The following is an 11,052-nucleotide window of genomic DNA, read 5'->3' on the forward strand; positions in this document are numbered from 1 at the left end:
GTTATTGGTAATTAATTTATTCCAAGCAGCTTGAAAACTAGGGTCTTGGTCATAGGTATCTTTCATAGGGATAAGAGAATCAAAAGATATCAGAGAGATATTATGAATAGTTGGTCTTCTACTTAAAGCATCGGCAACAACATTTTCTCTTCCAGGTTGATATTGGATAAGTGGATGAAAACTTTGAATAAAAGCAGCCCATTTAATGTGTCGGTCAGATATTTGTGGCTGACTAAGGAGATGTTTAGTACTTTGTTGGTCAGTTTCCATTGACGTAAAGCTTGTACTACAGCTAATAGTTCCTTATCATAAGTAGAATACTTGAGTTCAGAGGGTTTAAGCTTGCAGCTGGAGTAAGCTATGGGATGGGAATCTTGCATAAGGATAGCTCCTATTCCAGATCCACTAGTGTCAGTGACTACTAGGAAAAATGGTCTAGTAAAGTCAGGAAGTTGCAATACAGGAGCATGAGTTAAAGCATGTTTCAATAAATCAAAGGACTTTTGCTGATTTTCGAACCAATGATACACAATACCTTTCTTTAATAATTTTGTCAAAGATAATGCAAGCAATGAAATTTTTCTCACAAATTTTTTGTAAAAGCTGGCAAGACCTAAGAAAGAACGTAATTCATACACATTTTTAGGTATCGACCAATTCAAAATTGCTTCTATCTTTTTAGGATCAACTTTAATACCTTCAGATGTAACAATATGTCCTAAGTATTCAATTTGTGTTTGGAAAAATTCACTCTTTTCAGGATTAGCATATAATTGATACTCTTTTAGTAATTTGAAAACCAAAGATAAATGTTCATAATGCCCATTTTCATTCTTACTAAAAACCAATATGTCATCAAAGAAAACAATGACACAATGCTGATGCTTCAAAAAGATGTGATTCATCATATGGCTGAATGTAGATGGTACATTAGTTAATCCAAAAGGCATAACTAAGAATTCATAATATTCAAATTGAGTTCTCAATGCAGTTTTGAAAATGTCAGATGTGTCTAGTTGTACTTGATGATATCTAGATTTAAGATCTATTTTGCCAAATATTGCAGCCCCTTGTAGTTTGTCCATAAGATCGTCTACCCTAGGAATGGGATATCTATTTTTGACAGTGATTTTATTTAGGGCATGCTAATCAATGCACATCCTATAAGTGTTATTTTTCTTTTTAACTAATAGAACATGTGCACCAAATGGAGAACTACTGGATCTAATGAGTCCTCGAGTTAACAATTCTTCAACTTGAGTTTGAATTTCTTTCTATTCAATTTGATTATGTCGATAAGGTGCTTTACATGGTGGTTGAGAATGTGGAATTAGGTCTATTTTATGATCTTCAGGATGACGTGTGGGTGGTAAACCAAGTGGTAAGTCAGCAGCAAAACAGTCTTATTTTTCTTAACTTCAATTGTTAGCAGTAAACCAAGTGGTAAGTCAGCAGTAAACCAAGTGGTAAACCAAGTGGCTGAATCTTTTTGTAGAAAAAAAGCCCAGTATATTGGGATAGGCTCGCGATCTCTTTGTTGCAGAAGATCCCATTGTTTGATTGCTTTTTCGTGGAATTGGGGTGGAATAAAATTCTACAAAAATTTCTTTTGGAAAGTCTCCCAAGTAGTAGGACAATCAATGCTTTTGTAGACAACAGTCCACCATAAGGATGCTCTGTCCGCTAAATGATTAGTGACACACTTAATTTTGTCTTTTTCAGCATATTATTCTTCATGGAAATAATCATCAAATTGGTTGATAAAAGCAAGTACAGTCTTTCCATTGTTGAGATATCGAGCTCCACTCATGATATGCCAGGGTGACCGTTGTGCATTTATGTCACCGACTTGTCAGTTGTTGTAGATGCGGTTGGTACACCGCCCATGAATAATAGCTATATGACAGCTATCCTTATCTACTCTAGTTCGTGGCTCAGTTAGTATGCCACCTTAGTTAGTTGAGTTTGGTTTGAGACCCATATATAGGGTTCTTCTATTTCTATGTACCAGAGTTCTTTTGGCTTACACAACTAAGAAGAGAAAAATTGTTTTCAGCCTCCACCTTTGTGTGTATTCCCCCATTGTGCAAGCAAGAAAGCTACAAGTGAGACTCCTTCCTTCTCTCCCATAATCTTGACATCCATCGCGTGACCCATTGAAAGTACGAAATTTAAAATTTCTTTTACTTATCTTTATTTCTTTCCGAATAGATTGCGCTTCAAGTGTCACATCGATCATACGTCGTATAATATCTTCAGATTGCGGTCCATCTTGATTGGCAGTAGATCGTTGCAGACTAGCCAATTGAGCTTGCAAAGTTTGGCGTGCTCTTCATTCCTCTTGAAGCTGCATCATAATTAGGTCTAGTTTTTGCTCCATTGTTGGTTCCGGTAAATCACCTTTGGCCATAAAATCTTCCATATTTTGATCGGTCATCCTGCAAAATTTCAAACAACCTCACACACTCGAAATCCTATTAGTGGGATGAGCGTAGCTCAAGTTTGGGATTACAAAGCTTGCTAAAAAAAAAGGCGGTTTTTTAATGATCTTTCTTCTTCACGGCTATGGAAATTAATGTCAGCCTTCTTCCAAGAGAATACTTCATACGTGTAGACTGCGTATAGCAATCTGTGTGCTAGGATTTTGGCTCTGTCAGCGCTCACAGGTGCGAATGGGGGCTTGCAGAGAAGTCAAGAACCGGTTCAAGATTAACCAATGTGAACTTAGGCAACTGGAAGCTTCAAACTGGTTCAGGAGTTCAGATAGTGTGAACATCCATGATAGAGGAGATAATTTATGACTATTGTGATTAAGCTTATTAAGCTTAATAAGATTTATGGGCCGTTTTTTTTTTTGCTGACAACGTGAAGGGGGGGCCGTTTTCTGACGCCGCCATCTTTGGGGAGATACTCCCGCAGCAACTCAAAATTTTAGAGAGCTTAAAGCCCTTATAAGCTTTTAAAGCTTATATTATACTTAAGCAATAAATGCTTATAAACTAATAAACTTCTTCTTCTTGCTTATCTCTAAACAAGCGACCTGATGTGGGAGTTTGTCTGCTAGTCCTCCGCCTCATGTGACTGGTCCTTCACGATCAGAGGGTATAACATGGGGTTTTTCACTGCCAAGAATATGCTGATATCAATGGATTGCCACGAGAGTGACTATAGAGCTTGATTGTTCTAGAAGCTTCGCCTTCACGCGAGATGGTAAGCGATTGGAAGCCCTCGATCTCAGCTTCGCTTTGATACCACTGGTGCATAAATCGGATGCTGTATGCGTACGTAGCGAGCACCGGAAGGTCCCCAAGAACAAAGAACTCTACTTTTTGCTCAAAAACCAAGAGAGAAAATTTGCACGACATGAAGCAAGAAGACCATTGGGTACAATCTCCCCCCATGCCTTGTGTGAGCGCTCCACAAAGCATGTATTTTATATATTATTCATCTCCAAGCTTAAAAATAGCCCAAATTTATAATTAGCACGCTTTAGCTTTTGTGTTTGCTTTTTTCCAAATAAAAAATAAAGCGGTTGGGCACCCAAAGAGTCAGATTATGCCCAAATACAATGTCCAATAACGAATATTTAAATCGTGTGCCCATGCATATACAAAACAATAAATATATGTCAAGCGCTTTAATAAATAAGCGTGTCAAAATAAATATTGGCTCCACGCCTAAGATACGCACCCATAAAAAATGATAATTTCTTCTAAATAACTTGAATACACGCTATTGCCCAGTGCTTCCCAGTGCCACCGCCACTTGCTCTACACATCAACTGAAGTATTCACAATTGTTAGAAAATAATAAAATTAAACCGACAAAAGTGAATACCTAGCAGTCTTCAGCTACAAAATAAATAAATAGGTTGGAACTCAGTCCTAACCTTAATTTATTACGAGTGTGCACTCTAAACTCATAAATGTCCATTAATTTAAATATGTATTTTGTGGAATCACTCGCTATGGAATCATCCACTTGCACATTAAATTAACGAGATGCCCGAAAAGGACAAACATCCCCATCGACGTTTCGCACAAGGAATCCACCTTGTGTACAAGCCCCAAAAATAAATATAATTTTACGGAATCCATTGCAAAACCTCACGGAATCCGCCGTGGAATATGCCTCCTGGCATCAACCAGTGCAAGAAAGATACAACTAAAATAGAAGTTCAATACTATGGACAAGAAAGAATGCCCTATTCATGAGTATGTAACCAAGATCAAAACCATTGCAGATCAATCAAAAACTATTGGAACTGAAGTAGAGGATGAGGATATGGTTATAGTGACCTTAGACGGTTTAGGACCTAAATACAAGTCATTTCACATGTCTATCTTAGTGATGTCTTAAATGCTAGATTTTAATGGGTTAGTCTCATTTCTTATTATGAGGAGGTGAAACTCGGTTTAGCTACTAGCTCAAGTAGCTCAAAAGGCAGAGTTGCAATGTTCTACTCTAATTAGAGAACCCGTGGTAATCGTGGTAGGGGTTCCTTTCATGGCTGAGAGACTCAATAGAATGCATCTCATAATATGCAAAACTAGCAAAGTCATAATGCTAGAGGTGATGGATACTCCCGAGAAAGGGGAAGATCCAACTCTAGGGGCAAAGGATCATGGCAATCATAAAGTACACATGAAAATGCAAATAAGGATAAGGACTATCACTATTGTGGCAAGTATGACCACATTACTAAAGAATGTTGGAAAAAGCAAGCAAATCAAAGAGGTATATAGCAGGGTCACAATGGCTCATCCAGTTATGTAGAGTGTAATCGTGATGACATGTTATTTGCCATGACTTATGTATGGAACAAGGCTATGAAGTAGGAAAAGACAATTAATGTTTGGTATATTGATTCAAGATAATCAAACCATATGACACCACATGGAGAGTGGTTTGATGAAATGAAAGTAGGTACAAATGGCTATCTATGCATTAGAGATGGCACTGAGCATGCCATAGCTCATACAAGAGTTGTTTCATTGGTCATGCTTGATGGCAAGAAGAAGAAACTGTATGATGTTTTGCATGTTCCCTCAGTCACAAATAATTTTTTATCTAGTGGCCAACTGGCTAAGAAAAACTTGTAGGTACGATTTAATAAAGATGATTGTTTTATAGAGGAATATGGCAGAGGTTACAAGCTAATTGCAAAGGGCAAAAGACATAGTAGAATGTTTACATTGGATGCAAAGTTCAAACGTTCTTGAATTGAAAGTTACAATGTTTTGCTCATGATGATGTCAGTGTCAGAGACATAGATATCTAGCATAAACACATTGGACACATCAATGTTCAAAGGCTAAAAAATATGTAGCATAAGGAGATTATTTCAGATTTGCCAAAATTCAAATATGCTGATTTGGGACATGTATGTTCAAAGATGTCAATTTGGGAAACAAGCCCAATTTCCCTTTGTTAGACATACATGGAACAATAGTAGACCCTTTCAAATTATTCACTCTAATGTGTGGGGATGCACACATAATGTATCTCTTGGAGGATCTTAGTATTATGTGACTTTTGTGGATGATTTCAGTAGGTATACTTGGTTCTACATTCTAAAGCATAAAGATAAAGTTCTAGATAGCTTTATGGATTTCAAATGTCATGCAGAGAAAGAGTTTAATTGTTATATATCATGCTTATGGTCTGATGGTGGTGGTGAATATGTGTCAAAGGAGTACTTGACTAAGCATGGGAATAGGAGACAATTGACATGCAGTTATACTCCATAGAAAAATGAAGTGGTTGAATAAAAAAATATGATCATTATGGAAGCAGCCAAGGCAATGTTGAATGAGAAAGATATGCCTCTTTCTTATTGGGTTGAAGTAGTTTTAACTATTGTGTATGTCATGAATTGAAGCATTGCTTATGTGCATGTACCTAATGAGAATTGAAAGAAGCTTGATCCAAAAGTAGTGAAGGTTTTCTTTATTGGTTACTTGTAGGAACAAAAGGATTATAAGTGCTATGTTCCATCTACTCATGAGACTTTGATTAGATGTGATGTGGTATTTGATGAGGTACCATCGTGGTATGGTGCTAAACAAGTAATAGCTCATCATGACTTTTCACAAAGTACATATGATGCTGAAAATGGAATGTAGGACACTACTGTTGCTAGTGGACCTATACATGATGTATTTGCTAGTGTGAGTCATTGGACAAGTAGAGTACACAATCATGGATCTAATTCCACTGACATGGATATGTCAATGAGAGGGAGATTGGACATGGATAAAGGTAAAGAGAAGGCACTTGATGATGTAACAAATCCGTTGACTTTGGGTTATGATTCTACTAATAGTTTGGACAGTGAGTTTGGAATACCTACAATTGTTACACTTGGTGTTAAGTAGAGGTATGTACTGCCTCATGAGAGAGTGAAATTGCATAGTGCACCACAACTAACAAGATCACGGATAGAAAGAAAAGCAGTTGATAGATTTACTTACAATTAGTACATAGCTAAACACTATGCATACATGATAAAGGTAATGAGTTACAAAGAACCTACATCATTTGCAAAAGTAGTCAAAGATGAGAATTGGTGCAAAGCAATGGATGAAGAATAGGAACTTGGGATTTAGTTAAGCTGCCTGTTGTTGAAGGCAAAATGTCTATTGAATACAAGTGGGTTTACAAAGTCAAATGTAAATCAAATGGGTCCCTTGAAAGATACAAAGCCAGGTTAGTTGTGAAGGGGTATGCTCTCAGGTAAGTTACTCATGAATATATGTGTGCATCACATGGGTTCAAACTAAGGTATTTTTAAAATACCATTTTTATAAATTTTTTACATATAGAGGGTGTAATATAAAGGGGTTATTTATAGATTGAATAGAAAAGGGTTATGTTTTATTCATGAAAAATTCATAGATAAGTGGTGCGCAGATCGGATGCTGTACGCTCGCGTAGTGAATGCCAGAAGGTCCCCAAGAACAATAGAACTCTACTTTTTGCACAAATTACAAGGTAAAAAGCATGAACGACATGAACAAGAGACCAATTGGGTGCAATCTCCCCCCATGCCTTGTGTGAGCGCTCCACAAAGCATGTATTTTATGTATTATTCATCTTCAAGCTCAAATAATAGCCCAAATTACAAAATAGCAAGCTTTTAGCTTTTGAGTTTGCTTTAACACAAAATAGGAATAAAGCTAATGGACGGTGCCCAAATAGTCTGGCATGCCCAATACAATGTCCAAGTAGAAATAACATAATCGTGCACCCATGCGCATACAAAATAATAATAAATATCCAATGCCTCAATAAATAGGCGTGACAAAATATAGGCATGGCGCCTATCAAAATATAAATGATAAATCGAATACTCGCTATCCTCCAATGCTTTCCTCCGCCACTGCTGCTATCTCTACACATCAACTGAAGCATTCACAATCGTTAGTAAAATAATACAATTAAACCTACAAAAGTGAATACCTAGCAGTCTTCAGCTACATAAATAAATCAACTGGTTAGAAATAAATCCTAACCTTAATTTATTACGAGTGCGCACTCTAAAATCATAAACGTTTATTAATTTAATATGCATTTTGCGGAATCACCCACTATGGAATCACCCATGTACACACTAAATTAATGAAATGCCCGAAAAGGACAGGCGTCCCCATCAACTTCTCGCACAAAGAATCCACTTTGTGTATGAGCCCCGGTCATCAAAGTTTACGGAATCCACCGTAAAACCTCACGGAATCCACCGTGCCACGGAATCCACCGTGAAATATGCCTCCTGGCATCAATAAGGATATTTATAAATAGGCTTTGAACTCACGTGATGTAGAGGAAATGCATATAGTAACTTCTTCGAGGGTATGCTCAATAGTATGGGTTGGATTATGAAGAGATTTTTATTCCTATTGCAAAGATGGTAACTATATAGATTGTTATTGCATTAGCTACATCCAAAAGGTTGGAACCTATATCAAATGGATGTAAAGGATGATTTTCTGAATGGTGAGTTGATGGAAGAAGTCTATATAGATCAATCAAAAGGATATGTACAGCATGAATATCCATATTATGTTTTCATACTGAAGAAAGCATTCTATGGTTTGAAATAGGCACCATAGACATCGAATGCAAAAATTAGCTCATACTTATAGAGACTTGGTTTTCAGATGGGCAAATCTGATCATAGGTTGTTTATTAAGAAGACAAAGAAAGGCTATGTGATTTTGGTGGTTTATGTAGATGATTTGGTCATTACAAGTGGTGATACACAAGGGATTGATGAGAACGAATCTATGTTATAGAAATAATTTCAAATAAAAGATTTGGCAGGGCTGAAATTCTTCCTTAGTATTGAGGTCATACACACACCTCAAGGAATCTAGATGCTGCAGAAGCACATAATATGTTGGAAAAGTAAGGTATGCTAGAGTATAGGACCATGGATATTCCATTACAGTAGAATGTCAAGTTGACGGTTGATACAAAACATGAGAGTGAGAATGCGATTATGTATAGATAGACGGTTGGTAGTTTAATTTATCTTACTATCACTATCACTATACCTAATCTTAGTTACTTAGTTGGGTTGATCAATAAGTTCATGTAAAAGCCAAGGAAACCTCATTTAGATGTTGTGAGAAGGATTACAAGGTATGTAAAGGCTACACTACACTATGGGAAATTTTATGAGTATGGTAATCCTCTTCAGCTTTCATGATACACTAATGCAGATTGGGCTAGATGTGCATACGACAAAAGATAGATAAGTGGGTATACATTTGGTCTTGATAGCAGCATGATTAGCTAGAGCAGTAAAAAGAAACCCACTATGGATCTCTTGAGTAACTAAAGTAGAATACAAAGGTGTAGCCTTAGCTGCATGTGAAGTTATTTGATTGGTTAAGATGTTAGATGATTTGGGAGTACATGTGGATAAACCATTCAAGCTATATTGTGACAACATGAGCAGTGTGCTTTTGGCAAGTAATCATGTTTATCATGCAAGATTGAAGCACATAGATGTGCATTACCATTTCATTAGGGAAATGGTGCTTACAGGCAAGATAGATCTTATCCATGTGAAAATAGAAGACCATTTGGTAGATATCTTTACCAAATCACTTGGTAGAGATAAGTTTACTCATTTTATATTGTTGCTTGGATACAAGAGGTGATTTGAGCTTGAGGGGGAGTATGAAGAACCAAGCTCATCTCTCATACCCAACATGACAACTATAGCCCTTAACTATCACCTGCATGTGTGTGTGTTAAATAAGTTAGGTAGACTAAACTTAACTCTAGTTAGTATGATGGTTAGATAGACCTAGGGTGACCCATCCTTTATTGGATCACTACTATAAGGTGTGTAAGTTAAATGGATGAATAATGAAGAAAAAGCATGAGAGTACTTTGCTTTTCGAGCTTGCTCAATGTCTGTATCTCTTTCTCTCTCTCTCTCTCCCTCTCTCTCTCTAAATCTCTAACAAATGTCTCCCAAGAAGGCCACATTGGCATGGCCTCCTTGGCCTCAGTTTGATGAGGAGAAGGGGCCTACATATAATGCTAATGGACTTAAGGTAATCTTGATGGATGATTTTCTTGGTAAGGGTGTAATGCCACCAAACTAAGAATATAAAAAGTCCCATTTATAGAAGAATAAGGATATCTTGGAATCTTGGAAGCAAGCTCCTATATTGAAAAAGGTAGATAAGGCTCTCTGCTTTCCTTCTCTGTTGTTTGTGACTCTAGTACTATGGTAGAAGCAGTTGTTCTCACATGTGAATAAAGAAATAACATTGTTCTCATCCTTGGGTCTTAGAAGTAATGGGCTTTCATTGGCCAATGTTGCATTTAGTATTAGGCTTCTTAACATGCAATCCATACAAGTGACAAACCAATTTGTGGAACCCAATATGTGATCCATCTTATCACTATGTGTCATCTAGCTTGGAGCTCCTGTCTTCATGCCTACATGGAATCTACCTTTGCTAGATGATAGCATTCAAGACTCCTTGAGGTTAGCTTTACCATCCTAGGGGGAGAGAAAGTAGCTTTGACTATACTTCAATGAATCTCTCCTAGGGAGATCATGTTGTCATGGTCTCCCTACGTCATTTTGATGATGGGAGGATATGTTGATGAACACACTAATAATCAAGAAAGTGCCACTCCTTGAGCTCTACGAGAGAGATCGACATTATATCTAGAGCCTAATTTGCATCATCATGTGAAGCTTTTGCATTTTTCTAACATCATCATCAAAAGATCTAGGTTTTGTTGATTGAGCACCTTCTTTGTCAAAACTCCTAAAGTTGACAGGCATTGTTGAGATGGGGTAAATAACACAACATTTAATAGGTGCAATGTGCTAGTTGATGACAAGGATTTCTTTTCTTCTAGCTTGGCCCATGACTCGTTTTTATCCAATGACAAATAAATAATATATTTGCTTTTTTCTTAGGAGTCACAACTCACAAGGGTCGTCTCACAAGTCACAACTCACAAGGATATTTAGGAGATTAACACTAAAAACGTTAATAGGGATACTTTCATCTCAACAAAGGCCATTATCTTGTTTGACTTTATGATAGCAAAGGGTAGACTGCACTTGAAAGGGTGTCATTATTTGGAGCCTTAAAATGAAAAGAAGAGGTATAAGTGTCTCGCAACCTTCAAAATTGAAAAGAAGAGGTCCACTTGTCTTAGAACCTTTAGAATAGACCCTTCAAAATTTCTTTTTTTTGAGATCTTTCACCATGAAAAACACACTATGAGCAAGGTGACATGATCACAAAGCTTACCAAAATTGCTTTTCTTTTGGTGTGTGTGTATGTGTGTGTGTGGGGGGGGGGAGGGGAGAGGGGGGTAAGGGTTTTGTAAGCATACCAAAGCATTTCCTAGAAAAACACCTATATAGGGAGTAGTAGTGGCTCTAATCCCTAATTGGTTTTCACTCCATATGTGATTCCCTATCCCTAGTGGTGAATCCTCATATTATGTTTGGCATCATGAAGGTGTAGCCCTAGGATGTGCCTATGTCATTCATTGAATAATATAAGT

Source organism: Lygodium microphyllum, chromosome 5, assembly GCF_053477565.2.
Source record: "Lygodium microphyllum isolate KBCC chromosome 5, Lygodium_microphyllum_v1.1.10, whole genome shotgun sequence".
Lineage (NCBI taxonomy): Eukaryota > Viridiplantae > Streptophyta > Polypodiopsida > Schizaeales > Lygodiaceae > Lygodium > Lygodium microphyllum.